The sequence below is a fragment of the Taeniopygia guttata genome, chromosome 1 (genome assembly GCF_048771995.1).
Source record: "Taeniopygia guttata chromosome 1, bTaeGut7.mat, whole genome shotgun sequence".
NCBI classification, from domain to species: Eukaryota; Metazoa; Chordata; class Aves; order Passeriformes; family Estrildidae; genus Taeniopygia; species Taeniopygia guttata.
The window spans coordinates 47813307-47834974 of record NC_133024.1 but is presented as its reverse complement, the minus strand read 5'-3'; the positions used below and the strand labels follow the sequence as shown (position 1 = coordinate 47834974).

Below are 21668 nucleotides of genomic sequence, written 5' to 3'. Positions count from 1 at the left end.
TTGTTATAGTTCAGGTAGATACTCTGCTGAGGTATTTGAAAAGGCACAATTTGCATGTTGAAAAGATACAATTTGCAAGTTTATGAGGAGGTTTTTTATTGAAATGACATGGATAATGGCTTAACTCTATATGTTATCAAAAATACAAAAGGAATGTGTCATGAAAGTACCTTGAAAAAGAAGAAAATAGCATAGTGAATCAGCACCATTTCCACAATCCACTGATCAGTTTCTACTGCTCAAGTTCACTTGAATAAAAAAAAAAAAAAGAAAAAAAAAAAAAGTTAAAAGGTATTATATGCTTATCCCAACTAAAATAAAGGAATTCTAAACCTATTTTCTTCCCTAGTAAAGGAGCTATAAGGCTAAAATAATTATAAGGCAACATTTTTTTAGCCCATAATTAAGATATGGGTAGAATATGTAAACTACTGCCCTGTACAACTGTACACTTTCAGCTTTAGTAGCTTCTGTGGGTTAACCAATTAACACAAAAGGGATGGTCTTTTTATTTTATGCATCTAATAATAATAATATAATTTCTGTGTGAGAAGTTAATAGCATGAGTCTACTTCCAAATGTTGCAACAATAATGTGTAGATACAAGTACAGGTAAGCTGCTTTCCTGCTGTGTTGCTCTCTACAACTACCTGAAAGGAGCTTGCAGGGAGATGAGTGTCAGATTCTTCTCCCAGGTAACAAGTGTCTGGATGAGAGGAAATGGCCTCAAGTTGTGCCAGGGGGGGTTTATACTAGATTTTAGGATTTTTTTTTTAATGGAAGGGGTTGTAAATCATTGGAACAGACTGAACAGGGAGGTGATGGAAGCACCATTCTTGGAAGTGTTCAAAAAACATACATGGATAGGGCACTTGAGGACATGGCTTAATGGTGAATATGGATGTGGTGATGGGTTCATGGCTGGGCTAGGTGATCCTAAAGGTCTTTTACAGCCTTAATAGTTCTGTGATTCTATATGACCACTGTGTTGCTGATACTTTACTGGGAATGTGTCCATTTGGACAATTCTAGCAGGAGAACTACATTCCTTTATATTTTGCTCTCTTTATCACCGAATCCTAGAGTGGTTTGTGTTGGAAGGGACCTTGAACATCACCCAGTTCCAGCCCCGCTGCCATGGGCAGGAACACCTTCCACTAGACCACGTTGCTCAAAGTCCCATCCAAACTGGCCTCAACACTTCCAAGAACTGGGCAACCACAACTCCTAGGGACTATAGCTGGGTTAAGACACACACTCAATAATGCAGAGGATTATGTGAGAGCACAGAAGTTTTTCTCAGGTTTCTGACTGCCTCTGTTTGCATCAGAAATACAAGAGAGAAAGAAATTTTTTTTCATAACCAAATGATAACTTTTCTTTAGATTTCATTAAGAATAAGGCAGTGCTGATATTAAAGAAAAGGAAGGATTTTTTTATTTCACTTGAGTTTGGGCTTGAATAATGACAGGAGGCCAAAAGGATTCTTGTTTTAGCTGAATCATTTCTCTGTGTCCTCCATGTAATTGACTTCTAATGCCGTAAGGTATGATCCTTCTCACCTCATTTGATTTCTCATTAACACCGTGTAATGAAGCCTTTCATTTCCAGGAATTACTGCATCAAATGTAATTTTGTTTGGGTGGAACCATACCTGAAAAACTGACATTATGCATAAACATAGAAGCCAAAGAATTAAATGAGGAAATCTGATTCTCCAAGTTAGGTCCTGCTGCATAAGGATGGCTAAAGACAACTTCAGATGTGTTTGAAATAGAAAGAACAGAGGTGAATGAAGGTACTCCTGAGTTACCTATTATTAGGAGAAGGAATGAGTGCTAGAACTAGTCAAGGGGTCTACAGATTTGTGACATGGGTGCTGGATGAATTAAACCATTGGGCTCAAGGAGACAATGGTTCAAAGTTTAACAGGTAACTAATGGAATAAGGTGTTTGCTGGGTTTGTTATGGGGCCCAACGCCCTTCATGACCAATCTGGACTATGTAAAGAGACATGCCCTCAAAAAATTAAAGGTAGACACACACTTGCAGTAAATGGTGGGTGAGAACATCTGTCATTTTTAGGGTCCTTGACCAGCCGGAGGCAAGGGCTGACAAGGACCTCTAGAAGTTCATTAAAGAAGGATGCAAAATTCTGGAGCTGGAGCACAATAACCCCATTGAACAGTGCAGACTAGGAACTGAGTGGTTGGGTCACAGCTTTGCTGAGAAGGGCCTGAGGTCCTCATAGCCAGCAAAATGATAATGAGTCAGAACCATGTCTGTGTGGCAGTGAAGGCTGCCCATCTGGGCCATGCTGTCAAGAGCATGAACAGGAGATCTCAGAGTGTCTGTACCCCTTAGCTTGACATTTGTCAGACCACATCTGGAGTTCACTTTGCTTTTGGACTAGATGGTCTTCAGGATATTCTTTTGACACAGATTCTTCTGTGACTGTAAAAAAAAAAAAAAAAAAAAAAATTTCAAAGTAACAGTTGAAAATGTTATTTAGCGCAGCACTGTGACATATGGTGTTTTTTTCTAAAAAACATCTCTATACTTCATAAATGGATTGATTTCTGCTTCCTTATATTTAATAAGATTTTTAGCTGAGGACATGACATTTTTTTGGGAATGGATAAGCAATGTGATATGATAGCCTTAAGGCAGTAACTTTAATATGAAGCCATGCAACATTTTTGGAGATAATGAAGGGACAGAAGAATGTAAAGAATGTATTTTTCAGTTTTGGAGCTTTTCAAGAAGAGTAGTTACTTGGCTTTAAACTGAAGCACAAATAGGAAACATAACTTCATACTATTAACTGTATTGGAGTGAAAATTAACCTAGTATTAATGCCTAGAAATGTGCAGAATTTACAGATTGGTGTCAGTGTGATCATGTTTTCAGATATTGTAGCAATGTTAAGCTTTTATCTTCAGCTGGCTTGTTTTGCCTAATTTTTGATTATTTCAGTGTGTTGAATTTCTATCTCTATCTTTGCATCAAGAAAACCATCTAATCAAGAAATCATCTTTGGTTTTGCTACTAGCATGGAATAAGCTGTGGGTTTGCTATAAGCATGGATTAAATAATAAAAAAACAGTGGAAGAGTAATTTTTTCCAGTTTCTTCTGAAACTTGCAGTTGATTTTTATGGGGTTTGAGTACAATGGTGTTTTAGGTTGATTGAGATACTTATGTAGATACAGAGATATAGAACCATAGATTCTTTATCAATTCTATCTAGAGTTTCAAGCACATGTATTTCATTACTTTAAAATCAAAACAGATTTAAGTGAAAGACTAGCTATAAAAAAAAAAAAAGGAACATACAATGAAAATAATAAAAACATATCCAATACTTCTCCATCACTGTTTGAATAAAATTTTTTGGTTGCCAGAATTTATCTTAGACTTGACTTGCACAAGTCATCTATGATACCTTGCTGTCTCATTATTAATGAATCTCCAATTATTTAGAAACCACTCATTCTCTTGAACTTTCATTGCTAAGACTCTGAGTGGGTGTCTAATGTAACTTTTTAAGGAATATGTTTAGACTGTCTTTTCAAGAAGTTTGAAAAATAAATTAAAATTGAAATTGAACTTAGGGTGTTTGATCAATGACTCTTGTCATACACTGATGTTCTCCAGCATAGATCTGATTACTCTGTTTTTATACAAAGCACATTTGACTCTGTTAAATACAGAGATGGAAACTTAAATTTGTTAAAAATCCAGGCCGGGGGGGAGGGGGTGGGTGTGGAGATTAAGTCCCTGCTTAACTGGCTATACCCCAAACACAGTTTAAGTCTATCAGTCTTTTTAGTCATTTGAACCTGGATAAAGTAAGCAATGACTGACCCTCAGCAATCTAATCACACCTCTCTGGGGAAATTCTTATGTATCAGGAAAAGGAATCAGCTTATTCCAAATCATTCTGAAGTACAACAGAAGCACCAGGCTAATGGCTCATATGTGAAATATGTTAGACACAAGCAAGAAGCTCCATTCTATAATGTTTCACAGAAGGAAAGAAAGTAAACAGAAATTATCTTTGATGACATAATCAATGGGTGAAGGAGAATATAATAATTGTGGCTCTTTCCCTCTTTCGACTTGATATTTATGCACCCCTTAATTACATTCTCATTTTTTAATTTCTGTTGCTTTTTGTGAAAAATTCCTCAAAGTGGTACATTCACTGGCAAATTTAAAATGCTAAAAAAGCAAATGATGAAAAAAGAGAATCATTGTCAAGCACTATCCAAAGGCTTGATATTATTTGTTTGGAAGGACATCTTATTTCAAAATTTGATTTGATTTTTTTTAAATTTCAAAATTAGTAAAAAAGAGAAGACCTGATACTAATAGTCTGATCATTCTCTAGAACTTACTCTGCCTAATTCTTTCCTATTTAAGTTAGTACCCTTTGTTTTCATATAGCCTACGCATGTTAGAATTGCATAATCCACTCAAAGATCTAAGTATATACCAAGTATATACTTGGTACCCTGTAGGTGTTTCTGTATGCATGTGTATAAAGGGTAGCTATGCAGACATGTAGGAAGCTGAAAAATTTCATGCAAAATACCTTAGATGATGTTTAGCAGAATATATTCCTCCTTGGATACTGCAAAGGAAATAAGCCACGACATTCACCATGGGAATCATTCACAGCTCTGTTGGAGGAGGTTCAGACATGATGTAAGGAACTATTTATTTATAGAGACAGTGGTCAAACACTAGAACAGACTGTCTGGATAAATGTTTGATACCTGCAGCCTCTCAGTGTCCAAGAAGCATTTGGACAATGCCCTTAACAACCTGCTTTAATTTATTTAATTTATTTAATTTTAATTCAGCTCTGAATTGGTCAGACAGTTGGGCTAGATTATTGTTGTAGATCCCTTCCAATTAAGATTATTCTATTCTATTGTATTCCATTCCACTCTGTTCTTCAGAGCTGCATCAAGAGACTGAGTTATTCCTATTCCCATCCTCCACTCTGACACCATGTAGATTCCCAAAAGAATGTGCTAAATTTAGAGACAACTTCATGTTTTCCAGTGTTCATTAGTAGCTGCACTAGATGCAGGCTCAAGAGGGGAATGAGTTGCTGCACAGTTTGCATATGTTCATTTATCATGTGAAAATAAATAAATGTATAGGTAGAGCAGACCCACTGCTGCCTTGACTGTCATGCTTAGGGGACAAAATTTAGGATTACAGGAACTTCCTCTAGAGTCCTTTGAAGCTATCTCCCTGTCTTCATTAAGTCTCTAGGAAACTTCAACTCTTATTTTGGAAGGCTATTTTGCTAGAAATTGTTCATTGGCTTGCTGTGATTTTAAGTCAGGCTGAAAGGATTTCAGTCTAGAAGTATCTGGATTTCAGAGATGCTTTACTTTGCTGTATTAATTCCTGAAGTTCATACTTACCTCATTTGTCTTTTTGGCTTTATCACATTCAAATCAGGAGGTCAAAATTCCCTAGATAGGCTCTGCTCTCTTTCATCCCTTAGTGGATCAGATGCTTTAACTTTTTAATAAAAAAACCCAGCAGCTTACAGCTGCTGATAAAATAATTAAAGGTTTCAAGAAGGTCGGGGCCTGAGTAGTCTTGGGATGAGTGCTATAGGATTCAGCTGTTACGAAGAAGGCTTGGTTAATTTCTAGCTGAAGAAACAAATACTGCTGCAGTAGTTCAGGGGTTGGATTCCTCCCCCAAATATGTGCCTAGGCCTCCTACATGTGGTGAATGTGGGGTGAGTAGGATCTGAGGAGGTGCCACTAGAACTAGCTAATACAAAAAAAGTACAGGGGTGTCCTACTGCCATGTTAAGGGTATAATCTTGCCCTCTGTGTGTCTGAGTACTCAGTTTGGGTGCCCAAAGTCATAGTGATGTGCACTCCAGCAGTGCACATGCAGCTTCCTTCCATGAGGAAAGGGACAAGAGTGAACTGATATTTTGTATGCACAGACCTAGGAACTAGAATTCCCCTCTGCACTAATTTAAAATTATTTGTTGCTGTTACTGCAGGCAGAGTTCTGTAACAGGCTGCAGGGTACCCTGAGTTTACCCATCCTCTTGTAAAAGTTGTGTTGTTGAAAATACCCAGGATACCAAAGGCCAGATTGCTCAAGCTGGACCTTGGCCATAGTGCTTCCAGTATGTAGTGTGGACAGGGACAGTCCTGGCTTGTGCTTGCTGTGGCAAGATTGTGACCATGCTATGTACTAAGAATGTAGATGTGATTAAGGCAAAATGTGCTCAGCCTCTGGAAAACAGAGAAGCAAATAATCAAGGGCAGCACTAGACGTGTCTAGGATATTCAAAGTAAAAAATCACTTTATCTTTTGTATAAGGTGAAAACTGGACATTTGATTTCGGATCTAAGGTTTCCTTATTTTGGTACCTAAACCAGACATATTTATATATTTTGGAGTTTAGTTAATGCCTTTCTTTGAACAAAAATAATGAAATATCTTATTTCTGATTCAGAGAGTATTCAATTCCCTTAAGATTCTTTGAAAATATTATTGGACGTTTCAAAAGTCTATGTCCAATTATAGATTTATATCAAGAAGTAACCCTAAGATAGATCTGTGGTCCAAAATTAAGGTAATTTAAAGAAAAGTTTTTCTTCTCTCTTCCTACCCCACCTTTTCCGTACTTATTGAGTCCAGTGCAGAGATGGCAGCAATTGCCAATTTAGCAATGCATGTAACATGAAATTCTTTTTCTCTGCAAGTTAGGTATGCCCAGATTGATTGCTAGTTGAAACAGGGAAGGTTTTGGTACACTCATCTCCTCGGTCAGTTGGAAATATCCTGCAATCAGTGGCTGCTCTATAACTGATCGGAATGGGCTGCTAAAACAACAGCAGTGGGTGATCTCATCTGTCAAAATTGTCAGTGACATTGATGATAAGGCCACTTGGTGTCAATTATTATACAAATAAAATGTGAAGAAGGGGAAAAATGTCATGAGGACAAATGCATAAAATTTCAAAGAACATTTAAATGCCAGAACTGAAACGGCTGTAATTTATTTTTATTGCAAAAAACTTTAAAAAGTACTTTAAAAAGAAATAAATTATTGATAAATGAAATGTGTCACATCTATCTTCTTAATTCTCTTGGTCTTGATATAATTACTCACTCTCACAACTCAATTATGAATTTTTAATATGACATTCAAGATATAATCTAAAATAGCTATCCTTGTCAAATCAGTGGAGAAAAGAACAAGTAGTCTATCCTGGTTACTAAAAATGAAAAATGTGCAGTAGGTGAGACCCCTGGTCATCTGGGAAAATTCACTAAAAAACAGAGTCAACACAGTGCTTTTATACAAGTTATGCCACACTTCAGTCTTGTAAACTTTCAGTGACATCAAGAAAAGCAGGTCAGGTGAAAAACTTTGAATTAAAATTATCTACTTTTATCTCTTCCTGAAAGTCCCAAATTTCTTAAAGTCTGATGTGATTTTTAATAAAGAAGCAAAGTTTAAGATTCAGACTTGAAAAGAATAAGCAGTAGAAGAGCTTTTTATTAGAGTCTCCTTGCTTAGATACTTTCATGAGAGCTGAAAGAAGTCTGCTGCTAATGAAATGACATTTTGAGTAACCATTAAGAACTCTGTTTAATGTGATGTATGAATTCAAAGGAGATACTGAGATGCTAAATGCAGTTTGCCAGCTAAAAGATTGCAGACAACTTTCTCTCTGATTTTGACTTCAAACTCTAGTGCCTTAAAGTTGCAATTTGGCTTAGTTTGGTAATAAGAGCTATTCAGGTCAGAGGGCTTTCAGTATGTGCAGGGGTCCACAACTCAGGGTTGCTGAATCCAGTGCTAAATGCACGCAGATACCATTTTGCTGGATAAAATGATTTTCAGTAAAAGCCTTTCACTAAGTTTATTCACGAATTTTGTGATTAACAACATCTTTAGAAGCTCCGTTTTTAAGAGACAGAATCAGCTTTCATGTGCAGCATAGATTACACCTCTGTCTACACAATCGTGTCTTTAAAAAGGAGCTATGCCCTGAGCTAACAAGCAACTATTATTTCTACAAAGCTTCATGTGTGATTCTTAGAGAAAAATTGGACTCCAAGATAATTTTTAGTTATGGAGTGAAAGGTTACTTTTCAAAAATTGTCTTCAGTGTTAAATATCCCCTTCAACAATCTTTTAATTTGGAGAAAAAACCAATTGGTCAGAAAATTAACAGTTTCCTATTATAGATGCGTAGTTTAATATTTTTTGTGCTTCTGGGCTCTGATTTTAATTTCATGTGAAAGCATTACATTTTCAAATTTATAGAGAAAAACTCATGTCATTTTGTTGCTATAGCAATATAGATCCCTATTTCTTCATTTATGAATAATAATAAAAATATAATTAAATCTAGATACATTTTTGTTCCAACATTTCCTGAAGCTAGAATTTCATGAAGATATTGTATACACTCAATTTAAACAACTTTATTGCCTTCTGTAACAGGATTTTATGTTCTACTTGATTTTCTTTTTTAAAGCTCTAAGCATTGATTTTGGCTTTTGCTACCCCTTTGGCAAATATTAATGCATAAATACAAAATATGAGGTGTTTTATTAGAACAGTCAAGCAGTGGAACATGTTACTCAGACAGGCTGGGATAAACTTCACCCTTGGGGTTCATCCCAGCAAATGTTACTTGAAGCAAGAGCCTGGACTGGGATTATTCTGCATTTTTTATTCCTTTGGGTCCACCTTATTTGCAGCTCCCAAGAGTTTACATCAGCCTGAAAACCTAAAATGGGACCACATGAAGAATTTTTTCCCAAAGTCTCCTGTATCTAGTTTAGGGCATTGCTGAGAAAGTCTCTTCTCAAAGGCTTCATCGCTGTGCTTCATTTTACCTAATGTTTTTACTAATTTTAATTCTGTCTTCTGTATCATTTGTGGTCACATGTTGACATTATCCTTGGATCATTCAAGGAAATATTTAGACCAGAAACTTATCACATTTTTGTTGTTATTACTTCAAACTCCAGCTAGAAATCAAGTGTTGTAGTCTGCTAATGCTATATGATGTTATCTCTTCCTTCTGAAAGGAGTCATACTCTGAGGTTTAGACAGAAGGACTATCTAGGAACACGCTCAGGCAGAAAGACACAGTGAAATTAGCCTTTGGCTTCACGGAGTATGAGCTGAGCATTGCAAATTTTATCTGTGGAGCAGTCGGCACTTTGAAACAGACCATTTATCAACTGCTGTTTCTCTATTTGTGCATATATATATGTATATATCTGTATATGATGCCTATATATGTGATATTTATATATACAAATGTATTTAGGTATCTATAAAAAAGAAGAACCTCTGTTGTTTTTCACATATATATTTATATATACCTGCTGGAGATTAGGGCCTCACAATATTTTTATAATGGCACTGTTGTGTAAATTATTATTGTATAATGAAAATTTCATTGCACCTTAAATTCAATTATGATACATATAATTCATGTTCCTACTTGCCCACTTCAGGTCAGTTAACTATAAAAAAGGTAATTTTCCTAAATTGTATTTTATTTTCTGTCATAGATATTCCAGATTTTTAAAAAATTATTATTGGTGGTCTTACTCTCTCACTGCCATATATATATACACACACATATATACACACATACACACACACACGCACACACACACACATATATATATATATATATATATATATAATGCAAAAATAGTAAAAAAATACTATATGTCTTTAGGCATGTATGTATAAGTGCACAAATATATATATGTGTGAGGGTATATACACAACCATACAGAGCAAATTTAAGGGCCTTTTTTTCACTATGTTCTGTACTTCTAGGATTCCAGACAATTATTTGAGACTTTCAAATTAGAAAGATCTGTTAAAGGGGAGTTTGTCTTTATTATTCTGATCTGTCATTTCTTTTATGTAACAAGCCAGCTGTTATTTGAACAGCATCATTCATTTCCTCAATGGAATGATGACACTACAATCAGCCTTCATTATCTTCACATGCTCTTATATGAGAACTAAGTGCAGAGGAAATACTTTGTAATTACTCTAGGCAGATTTCCCACATGTTAGAGATGCCATAGATGGGATTAATGAATATCACTTGAAAAGGTTGAAGTAGACAAAAACAAAATTAGGCTTCAGTAATCGCAACATGCAGATGGGTTGAAATGCTAGTGGGAAACAATCCCATCAGCAATTAAACTTGCTTCTTGGAACAGCAGATGTGCACAGTCTCTTTATTGAATATTGAGCACACTTGAAAGGAATTTGTAGAGGAAGAATGCTGAAATACACACAGATCAGCTCAGGGAGGGCTGGGACAAGTGACAGTCTTGTGCTTACTTTATTTAGTAGGCATCATGGTTTGCTCCCATCTCTGCCCAAAAGAATCCCAAAGTTCTGCTTGTCGATGAGTGCTCTTCTTGCCACTTCTGCTGCTTTCTATTATGGAAAGCTCTTCCACCATCAGAGACCTGCTCTAGGACAACAATGATATGTGACAGGTTGGCTCTTTAATCTCTGAGGAGTATCACTGGTTCTGCAAAGGAGACATTTCTCAAGGTCTGTTTCACAGCAATAGCAGAAAAGTATCTGTTGGCTTCCTCTCCAGATAATCTTCAAGATTACTTACCAGTGAGAAAAATACAGCTGAAAAGCCACCAACACAACCAATTTAGCCACCTAGAGAAATTGCTCTGAGTCACCAAGCAGGGAACTGCAATGTAGAGATAAAAATGCATCAGGGAACAACACAAGTATTGGACCAGTTGTTTCAGTTTGTAGTGCTTGGTTCCAGGCCAAATTTGACTTGCAAGGTCCAAACAAAAGGCCTACAGCCATAATTTCAGGATGCCTCTTGTTACAACACCTGGGAAAGTAGGAAGGATAAATGAACAAGGAGGCATGTTCACAGAGATTCTACTTGTGAGAATTTTTCTTTGATGGCTTTTATTCCCATATATTCTGCTGGTCAGTGTGTAGAGTGACATCAGAGCACTTGAAGAAAATATTCTAACGCCTCAATTACTGAAAAGTGGACTCCAGTCTCTTTGGTTGTGGCAAGCAGAAGGAATTTGACTATTACAGAGCTGTCATCTTCCACACTGTACAAAAGAAGTCCTTGACCTGACCCAGTGGTTAAAAATACAGAATTTACTGTGTAAAGGAGCTTTTCTTCTTTAAGGCTGAACCTAAGCTTCCTTCTCTCTCTCTGTGATGGGAAGAGAGCAGTTTCTGCTCTTCCTAGACCACAGGTAGGTTTCAGGCTGGATCCAGAATCTGGCACTATGGACACAATAGATAGAGATGTGTGCAGCCATAGAAGCATAAGCATATAAAGAGGTGCAGCATTTTAGAAATAACCAGTTGAACCAAGTCTTACCTGTGATTTGATCTCAGAACCCACAATAATTTCAGCTCACTTCTTATACCTAACAGTCATGAATTAAGAGAAATCTTTTTGAATTGCTTGGTTGCAGTCCACAAGTGCTGATCTGTCCCTGTAGGAAGCTAACTGTGTTCTTGATTGTAGTCATAATATGAAAAATACTATGCTTGTCACTAAAAGGTCTGTATGTGCCTACCTATCACTGTATTTTCTCTTTGAAGGATGTGGGAACACATCCCTACTACTGTTATGTTTGAAATTTTGCTAGGAAAAAAGAGAACATTTTATATACATACATATATATTGTTAGAGTAACCAAAATTATAACAATCAAACCAAAATATGGGTAATAGTTAGTCAATTCCAGTACTATTAACCATTATAGTCCAAAGTAATTTGGAAAAACCTCCCTGATAATACCCTTAAAATTATTTTAGAAGACAGCTTCGTTACATGTACCCTTTTTCCTGGAGCTATGCTCACTCTTGCAGTGTCCCTATGGACCTTACAGCAAATAGCTCCAGTTGTCCTAAAACAGAGGGGTGTGCATGGAGGGGGAAAAGTCCATGACCTAGTGGGTGGTATCCCTACCCTTAGCGGAGGGATGGAATTAGGTGATCTTTAGGATCCCTACCAGCTTAAGCCATTCCATGATTCCGTGAGTCCTGGACATCCTGCACTCCTCAGGAGAAAAACTACAGTGGTGGTAGGGGTACAGTCCTCCTTGATCTTGGGGTCCATCTGTGGCTGTTTTTACATGTTTTGTTAACAAGACCTACTTTTACTCACTGAGCATCACCCCAAATCCTTTGGCAGCGCTTGTGAAGATGAAGGGCTGCTGTGCATCACACAAGGCTGTTGGATCTTTACCACACAGAAATCTGCCTTCCCAAAAGCTAAAAATCAGGCACTAGTTCCTTGACTATTGCTAAAACTGGCTCAATCTCAGAGAAGTCCTGAGTGCTTCCGGTGTCAGTTATGTGTCAAGCCTGTGGTCTTGTGTGACTAAATTGCATTCATTAATAAACAATATCACTTTGTGATTAGTGGTGGTGTACATAAGCTGTTAACCTATTCAGCAGCGACTATTCAGCATGTGAATAACTATGTGGGAGTGGTGTAAAGCTTACCCCTGCCACCCACATAAAATCATCTTCAGTTACTTCCCTTTGGCTTGCACAGCACCCTTCTCCCCACTGTACGGTCAAATCTCTTTTCATGTGAACACAAATAGACCATTCCTAAATATTCCAAATGCTACAACTTTGTGAAAAATATTTAGAAATCAGAACTGCTGTGAGCTCACAAGAGTCTGGTTTGGATTGAGGCAGTGCACAGAATAAAAACCTGCCAGGGACATCATGGATTTATGGAATTTTCCACATGAAAAAAAAAAAATCCATTATATCCTCTATAAATTTTCTGTTTATTCATCAATTTATTTTTATGTCATTATATATTAAATCATTATTTCAATATCCTGTTTTGAGCCCTTATGCTTTTCAAAATCTTATTTTTAACTACTGGTTTATGAATTAAACCAGAAGAAAGGTGTTACTAGCTTGATGACAGTCGTTCCACAAGAAGCTGATCTCCAGTCCCGGGAAAGCTCTTAACTACATGGCAACTGGATTCCTCCGAGTGGAACCCTCCAAACAACTGCCATATACAACTTGTTTTGTCTGCAATCTCTTACCTAGCTTCCCATCTCTGCATAAGTCTTTCAAGCATAGATAAAGAATTAGTTGCAGAGATCAGCAGACGGTTTTCATTGTTGTTATTCCTACTGGCACCTAAAATGTTTAAATCAATGAGCAGGTATTGGAACAGTATTTTCTCTTCTATTTTTCAATTTTGTTTTCAAGGTAATTTGAACATCTCCAGATTTCCAGATTAGATTCTGTATGTGGTTTATCTATTTCATCAATACTCTTACAGAGAAAATCTTACCTTCTGCTTCAACCTGTGCCCCTCATTTTGTGAAAGTCTTGAACTTGTGTGCCTCTCACACCTCGTTATCAGATTGTTTTATGCATTTAAAGAGAGATGATAATTTTTTAAAAATCAGAAAAATAGTAGATTTGGAGTTTTTATTGTCAGTTAGCAAACAGTATGTCTTATGCTTCCATTAGAAGACTTTAAAAATGTTTACAAGTCTTCCTTGATAGAGCTGTTTTAACTCAAATTTTCCAAAAGTCTATTTTTGCCCAACAGATTTATTATTTTTAAATCAGCTTTTAAATGATTTGGTAATATTAATGGAATGGAAAAATACATTTCTTTTGCTCATGTTAAAAAATTCAGCCTGTTTTTTTTTTTTTTTTTTTTTTTTTTTTTTTTTTTTTCTCTTAGGAGACCCATCGTGCATGTGTGTGTTTTGGCAGGCAAGTGCCTTTTCTCTCTATGGAAAAGCTGCTCAGCTTTGGCCTTTGAAATTCCACAGTTAGCTTATGTTCCAGAGATATCCTCTTCATACAGCTTTTCAGGATAAAGCCTCCCAAAATCCCAGCTGTAGCATGTCTATCATGTGGTTGAACAAAACTATGCTTCAAATAGTAATTGTGACCTGTTCGTATTGTACCAAGTCCAGTTTTTAGTTCTTAGAGGTCTTTTCTCTCCTGTGTGTTTGGTAGCAACTTTCTTGCTGGGCCCAAGAAATCTAGAAAAAGACTAATTTTTTCATAAACCCAGAGGTTAAAATAGAATTGTAAGGTAGGAGTGACCATGGAATGGCACATGGAAATAGGGTGTGGGGCATGGGATGAGATGCAAGGTTGAAGATGGTGGAAGTTTGTATTTCAGGCTGTGGGAAAAGTGGGACTGGAAGTGAGGATTGAAATAGTGTGTTTGTCAAGGCAAGAGGCTGAGGTGAAAGAGATAATATAGAAGAAGGAAATTAAAGTCTACTGTGGGAAAAAAGAAATTGCAAGCTCATTAGACATCTGGATAAGAAGAGTCAAGTTGGGAATAAGTGTTCCAAAGGAAAAAAGGTAACAGAGTAAGTAGACATGTCCTGACACTGAGGCAAGGTTGAAGGGCAGAGAAAAGGGGTCTGGCTGTAGTAGAACCATGAATGAGGAACTAGGTTAAAACCAAATCTGGCAAAAAGTCTGAGCACTTGAGATTCAGTGTTCCTAAAAGGAAAGTGCTCAAAATGTTATTGCACGGCTGTGGGCTCAGGAGGTGGCCCTGGTTGTTTAAATGAGGAGAAAAGAATTGTTCAGACAAGGAGATTTTTCACTTTTAATAAAAATTGGAGAAATGGGACCGATAGCCTGGGGCTATGATGAGACTGAGTGACAGAGAAGGGAAAGGCTGCAGGTAGGGGCACTTAGAAATGGCAAGGTAAAATTAAGTTAGAAGGGAGTAAACAAAACCGCCTGTATGCAAGCAGAAAACTCTTACTATAGCATGAATTTGATAAAAAGTTCAATCAAAACTGCACAACCCATGAAAAGGTATATATTCTGTACCTGAACTAATGTAAATTTGCAAGCCCATAGATCTCTCTGGGCTGTTTCATTAGTGCTTGTCACCAGGAGGTATTAGGTTAGGAAACGTACCACACTAATAGAGCTGTGATTCAGTTTCCTGGTGCCTTTTTGAGCTCAAATATTTCTATTTAACATTGCACAGTGCTTGGTATTATTCCTGTTTCTTGAGTTCCAGTTATTTTCTTTTCTGTGACAAACCTGCGTGAATCACTGCTATTTCTAAATGCTTATTACTTCAAATTACAGAGCTGGTAAAGTTCTGATTGTTACAGTTTACTTTCTTAAAAACCTAGAGACTTCTACTAAAACACCACTCTGCACAAAAATACATAAAAAGAACGTTTTTCAAGCTTGAAAAATCACTGTGCATGAAAATGTTGCTAAGTACCAGAGCAAAACTGTTCACGATGAAGAAGCCAAATAATCTTATTGTACATGTTTTTGCTGAAGTGGCTGAGAGATTTTTGCTGTACTGTGCCAATATAAATTTTACCTGTGGAAAGACAGAACCTCAGCCTAACTAGAAACCTGCACACAGAACAAGTAACAATAATGTGTGTAACCAAGTTTTCCTTTGAAAAAGTGTTTTGCAGATTAGTTATTATCTCTTTTCACCTCTGTGGTTCAGTAGTTGATCAGATCTGGCATTTAAATAGTGCTCTCATTCTGAAATTAAAAGACTGGAGAGGAATAAACTAGTGAAGCATTTCCTTTTCTATCTCCCTTTTCTTCTTCTACTATGCCTTCCAAAAGCACAAGGTTTTATACAAGCTTAGTAAACCAGTTGTGAACCAATCCAGGATCATTTGGTTTTGAATAAGGCATGTCATTAGGGCTTCTTTTTTTGAAGCGTAATGAAAAGTAGTTTGCAAGATGACAGCAGATGTAGCAGCCAGGCTGAAGCTATCAGCATGGATGCAGCAGTGCAGTCGCTTCCTGCCTTTGTGAAAGGTCAGTAGAATATGCAAACAGCTCACACAGCATGTAGATGCTGCTGAGGATTAGGGCAGGAATGTAAGTACAACATGAAAGCAAACAGAACATGCAGGCACAAAATTCATAAAGAAGCACATTTTACCCGTGACAAGGGATGTCAGCTGCAGCAGACAATGCCTGCCAGGTGGGCAGGCCATCACACCTCCCTCCCTCCAAGTGAAAGAGGATGGCTCACCTCTGCAGACAGCCCACAGGGAAGCAGAAGCTAAAACCCACTGAAATCTATCAAAGCTCATTTACTTCAACGTGCTTTGAATTGGATCCTAAGACAACACATCCCTCTGGTTTTTGTGTTGTGTGAGCCTGCATCTCCCAGCAGGCTGGGATGAAAAATCCCTGAGAGGCATTGCTGATTTAACAGAACTGCACAGGATTATGTTTATTTCAGGTCCTTTTATTTTCAATCAACTTGTCCTAATTTCAACCAATTTGGAGCAATAATTAGAATACATGTCTCCTGTAGTTTCTCACAGAGAAATGCTAAAATAGATTTAGCCAGTTTAAGAGCTGAGTCACCTTTGTTACTGTTGGTATTTCTACCAGGCTATAATGGAAAGCGATGGCTCCTCATTTAGGTATCTTCTTTGGGTCTCTGAAGTCTGGTAGGACAGGAAGCTACAGAAACAAATCCATGCACATCTCATACTGAAGCCTGAGAGATTAGGGCAGCAATAAAATTCTCTGATTATGATCTGGATTAAACAGCCCAAGAAAGGGGAGGGGTGATTTGAAAGCTCACTGCTCACTGACTTCCACTCCCTTCAGATGGAAGAAATTAGTGTTCCTGAGTTTTTTCTGTCCTTTGACAGCCACAGAAAAAGTATGAAATCATCCCCTTGGGACATATAATCTTTTGTATGAAGAAAGGTTTGCCCTCTATAAGGATCTTTTCTGCTTTACATTTTCAGATAGCATTGCATTATTTTATTGTTTGCTGCTACTGTGGCAATCTCACCCTGTTAGCCCTCTGGATATATTACCAGTCCTAAAATGCCATTTTTCTCAATTGCCAAGTAGAAAGAATTCCTTTTAGCTCTGGATGGAACAACCACAATGTATCTTTTTTGTTTTCATTTATGTTAGTTTCTTGTATGTTTTGACTTTGCTTTACAAGCTTCATCAAAGTCATCAGTTTTCTTCATGGAGATAACCAAAAATCATCCTGTGATGCAGCAGTACATCCAGTGGTACTATGAATAGGGTAACTGCAGCTTTTACAAGGTCAGTATCCCACTCTAATCTAATACAGTTTTAATTTGTTTCCTGTGGATTTGATTTTTTATTTTTCAACCTCTTTCTCAATGTAATTTCCATCCCATGACAGGTAAGAAAGGTATGTCTGATTTTTACAAACTGAGAGTTTCTTCCCAATTCCACAATATCTTCTTTTTTCATAAATTTTTACTATTAGTCTCCTTGGGTTTTAATTTCAAATGAATACCTTTTTATATTGACAGTCTGACCTCTCTCAAATAATCACACATTTTTTCTTCAGGCACTTGTTGAATGTAATAAAATTCCAATGGATTTTTATTCATTATGTAAATGCCATTATTTACCTCCCATTTGCTCACTTAGTGGAATTTGAATATGCTAAACCACTAGCTCCACTTACAGCTTTGTAGTCAAAGCAAAGCCATCCACACAGCAATTATTTCCATAAACATGAAGGTCTCATTCCAACCAGGAAGCAGCATGCCAGTCCATCACTGTGCTCCTCGGCCAAGGAGTGCAGAGGAGCAGTCTGCGGAGCTCACAAACGGAGAGAGAGCAGCAAGAAGGAGGGGGGGAATGGGCTGTAGGAAAGCCAGAGCAGAGAGACTCATCAAAAAGCAGGGAAGGCAAGAGAAAGGGAGAGACATAACCAAAAGATAAGTAGTGAAACACAAAGCCAGAAAGGACAAAATTAAGGAGAATGAAAAATAGAGATGGGAGAGGAGAGAAAGAAGGGAAGATAAGGTGACCAGCAAAAACCCTGAGCAGATAAATAATCAGCATATTCATCAAAATATCCCCTACTTATTGAATATAAAGGAGCATTTTCTCATATGAACATCCTACATGAATTGAAAAGGAGTAAGATAGGCTATCAGTCAAAAATGCAACATCAGAATTTCTAAGGCCGCAAATTCAGGATAAAGGAAAACCTGTCTTCAGGTTCCAGTACCAGATCAAAATGTTGCAGCTGCAAGGAGCAAAGGGCTGATCCCATATAATCTTTCAGTGCTGGCTGAAATTAATGCAAAACTTCTAGTATGTTAGCTTTGTGCTATTAACATAAGGTTTTATCACGTGTCATCTGTCTTTCCACAGCTGATATAAAGTCAGCATACCAACATAAATCTAACATAAAACTCATGTTGCATGCTCTGGCTAATTCAGCAGAAATGTATTCACGTGTTCATAATTGTCTTTCAAGTGCTGTTCCAGGAGGGCGTAAAATTGGTAGTAAAAGGTCTTGATACACTGCAAGTGTTATGAGAAGAGGGGAACATGCCATATACCTGAAACTAAGCATTTACTCTTAGTCTAATTAATATCTTAACAGTCTTAATAATTAATTCTGTCACAAAAATATATACTCATTGTTCAAATTAATGCAGAGATGTCACATCAGTAATAGCCTTCAAATTGTTTGTGTCTCCTTGGTATTATTTCACATATTTTCCAGCAAGAAGTGTGAAAGCTGGACAGAAACCTTCATGTGTCCCATCTGACACAGAGGGCTGTTTCTTGCCCCAAAATGACTACCAAGATTTGTCAGGCATTTGCCTCATGCAATACCACTGCAAATGAAGTTATAAGTGGAGAGGCATTAGCCAGTCCATTGACCACAACACAGTCATTAAAGCAAGCTAAGGTCAGCTCTGGCAAAGGCAAGGCCAATAACTCCTTACACCCTGAGCTATCAGGGCAGGCCAAAAGTTGCAGTATTTTACTGATAATGGAAAGAAACCTGTGTTTATGAGGGTACAGATTCATTGTTGTGTGTTCCTTTTAAATCCTTTGTAAAACTGTATGATGCTCTGTAAATTTGCTTTATGTCTCTGGTACTTGGAAAGATGTTCAATAGGAGTTTTATTTTGGTTTTCAGCTGACAAATCTCTATGTACTTGTGAACTCAACTATCAGTATTCCAAGGACTGTTTAAAAAGATGGAGGTCTGAACTTCCATGCTTCTATAGGAGAAAATATCCCTTCTCTTCTCTGCAAAGCATTTAGATTAGCCTACCCTGCAAAAATCACAAAAGACATTAGTTCCATCTCAATTATTGCAGTTGGGTTCTGTTAGGATCTAAATTTATTTCACAGCAGCATGTAGTTGTGTGTTGTTAACACCTGACTGCTGAAAAGTACCAGGTTATTTCAGTGGGACCTTTGAATGATGTTTTCTAGTTCCTGCTAAAAAATAGTGGCTGGGCAAACAAAACCCCATGAGTGAAGTGCTGACAACATCTGCTGTCCTTACCTTTATCTAGCTGCAAATTTTGGCTAGAAACTCCTCACACGCCTTCCTTACCCCTCCTTTTTTGCAGGTCTGCCAAGAATGTATAAAGAGATTATTTCAGCAGATGGTGTTCCTCATTGTTATTCCTATTTGTATCCAGAGATTTTTGAGTCCATGGGTGCAAGAATGTTCATGCCCACTGTGGTTGTATTTCCACTTTGGCTTTAATTTCTAAGAGTCCGTACGGCCAACATAATCTGTGATACCTCCTAATTAATAATACTTGGAAGCATTGCTCTTGATGCTTTCAAAATTGTAATGTGTATCTATATATTAACAGGCTGTTTGTGCTGTGTTCTGAGTCTGTCAGGAGAAAGAAGAGAATGAAGATGATCTTTATAAGCTAGTAAAGAATGCTGAATCATAAAAGAGGATATACTAACCCCTACATACAAGGAGAAAAATGTTATTAGACCCTGCCTTTTTCAGTGCCCATGCTGGAAGGTGGTCATGGTTACTGTAAGAAGAATTACTTTGCAAGAGATTGTTCAAAAGCATAGTAAAGACAGAAAAACTGGCAAGGTATTTCCCCTATATGACTTGCCCAAGTCAGTTTAAGCAAATCTGAAAGAAAAGTACCTCTTCTAGTATTATTATATATTATAGAATAATAATTATTATTACCTAGCCTGTGTCTTCTGCAAGTACAACAACATATTTCAGATCATTTATATGAGAGTGCATGCAAATATGTGTCTCTAAGTGTTTTAAATGTCTAAATTCCCACTGTAGTAATATTAAGATATCTAGAACGGTATTCAGGTGCATAGGAAAGTATCCACTACCATGTGGAATACTCCTAAGGGCATCCATACAATCCTATTTGTCTGCTGAATTTCTCTGTAAAACAGAGAAAATAATAGTTGAAAACCAATCTACTGATATCTTTGAAGGCCTCCAATAAATGGACTACCAGGGATAAAAATAATTGTCTTTTCAGGAGTGTATGATGCATGAGAAGTGACAGGGACACAAGAATAGAAATTACTGAATAGGTGTTATGACCACATCATCTACCCTGTGAAGATGTGTGTTTCTTTAAAATAGAAATTTAATACTGAATCATAATGCATATGTTGCATTGGTAGGACAAAAAGGGATGTTTCACTACAGGATATAAAATCCGCATCCTGGATTTTGTCTCTGTTGCAAAATTGCTATTCCCTCAGTTAAATGTATGGGTTATATGTGTCGAAGTTGGCTTTCAAACTGTTGCCTAATGCTTTTTAAATAATGCAACAGGCCTAAACTTTGAATGTTTGGCCAGAGGCACATTTTGCCTCCAGGCAAGATACAACAGAAATTATTTAATTTGGTTTATTTATCCTAACACCCTGACGTATGCAAATGAACTCTAATATCCCTCTATTATAATATTCTATTGAGAACATAAAATCTTCTTGGTTTTAAAGGTGTTGATTTTAAAAAAATTATGAACTGTTATGATATAAAGTATGTATCTTTGGTAACCAGTTGCCTTCTCTATCTTCATTCAGAGGTTGCACAGTATTGCATCTAAACATATGCAGTTATGAAAGGGAACTGGATTATGACATATGGTCTATAAAATGTAGCATTGCGGACTGAATCAAATACAATAGCTATGGTGGTCTTCAGGATCTGACCTTGCAATATATTATTCAAGATGCAAATGACTGTCCATGTGGCTAAACTATCTAATTGCTAAAGAAGTTAGCTTTCTAATGCTACATTCTTAGAATAGACTAAAAAACTAAGAGCTTGGACCTCCTCAGGTCTTCACTTATGGAAGAAACAAAAATTATTCTGTCCTTTCATCTAAACCATCCTGACAGATAAGTGAAGAATTATTTTCAAATCTTTCCATTTGGAAATGACAGCTACATTTCAACACCATTATGTGCCTTCAAGCTGTGTTTCTCTGCCTACCTAAATCTTTGTTCTAGGTTCTGTCACATTTTCAGCAATTCAGAGTGTTCATTTTAAAAGATGCCAGATTGGGCACAGGCTGTTGGAATTCATGATACTGGACAGGGTGAAGCAAGAGAATTTTGAATGAATCCTTTTTCTAAGTCAAAATTTGAACAGACTAATAGAAGACAAACCTTAGCAGTCCAAGACCAGACTAAAGTATCTCACTATAACATATGTATGCATGCATATGCGTTTTGCAGATATTTCATTGCAGAATGTAATTGGTACTCTTTAAGACTCTGTTATTTCTTAAAAGCTCTGAAGGTATTTCATTTACATA

At 37.0% G+C, this 21668-nt stretch overlaps 1 long non-coding RNA gene across 3 annotated transcripts in view; it reads left to right on the top strand.

Moving 5' to 3' along the window:
• LOC115494956 (uncharacterized) overlaps window positions 1-21668 on the top strand; it is a 39143-nt gene that overhangs the window by 3120 nt on the left and 14355 nt on the right. For 2 of the 3 annotated variants that reach the window (XR_003959997.4, XR_012055542.1), the window contains exon 1: window positions 16699-17148. The exons of the other annotated variant lie outside the window; for it this stretch is intronic. This is a non-coding gene — a long non-coding RNA (uncharacterized lncRNA). Of the gene's footprint in view, window positions 1-16698; window positions 17149-21668 lie in introns of those variants that run through there. 3 annotated transcript variants of the gene reach the window in all.